Below are 598 nucleotides of genomic sequence, written 5' to 3'. Positions count from 1 at the left end.
TCAATGTTCATGTGTCCTGCAGTTCACATTATGACGCGCAGTTAGCTGCGGTCTTCATCGATCCATGAGCCGAGTGATCCACTGCCGAGGGTGACTAACTTGCGTAAGCCGCCGCTGTGCGCGTATACCCGTTCCCCGTAGGGAGGAGCAAGCCGCCGCTTAGAGACGAAGCATAAAGTGTCCTCATTCCACATAGGGCAAGCTGGATTAATCCATTTTACCCAGGACGGCCGAAGCGGCGTGGACCAGGGGAGAACTGAACCTTATACTTCACACCACAGTAAGTCTACGTGTCCTCTTCCACATAGGGCAAGCTAGAACTAACTATCTTACCCAGGACTGCCGAAGCAGCGTGGACCAGGGGAGGAACACACTTTTCATGGAAACGTAAGGCATCCATGACTGCCATAACGTAAGCCGCCGCTGTGCGCGTATACCCGTTCCCCGTAGGGAGGAGCAAGCCGCCGCTTAGAGACGAAGCATAAAGTGTCCTCATTCCACATAGGGCAAGCTGGATGAATCCATTTTACCCAGGACGGCCGAAGCGGCGTGGACCAGGGGAGAACTGAACCTTATACTTCACACCACAGTAAGTCTA

The 598-nt window shown here is 53.7% G+C and overlaps 1 non-coding gene across 1 annotated transcript in view; it reads right to left on the bottom strand.

Annotated features, from left to right (window-relative positions):
* The window catches only part of LOC131291644 (5.8S ribosomal RNA), a 155-nt gene extending 62 nt beyond the window's left edge, over positions 1–93 (bottom strand). Inside the window, exon 1 of the ribosomal RNA XR_009189422.1 lies at positions 1–93. This exon is cut by the window's left edge and continues 62 nt beyond it. This is a non-coding gene — a ribosomal RNA (5.8S ribosomal RNA).
* Between the last annotated feature and the right edge of the window lie 505 nt (positions 94–598).

The sequence above is a fragment of the Anopheles ziemanni genome (assembly GCF_943734765.1).
Source record: "Anopheles ziemanni chromosome X unlocalized genomic scaffold, idAnoZiCoDA_A2_x.2 X_unloc_12, whole genome shotgun sequence".
NCBI classification, from domain to species: Eukaryota; Metazoa; Arthropoda; class Insecta; order Diptera; family Culicidae; genus Anopheles; species Anopheles ziemanni.
This window is presented reverse-complemented; position numbering and strand designations above follow the sequence as displayed.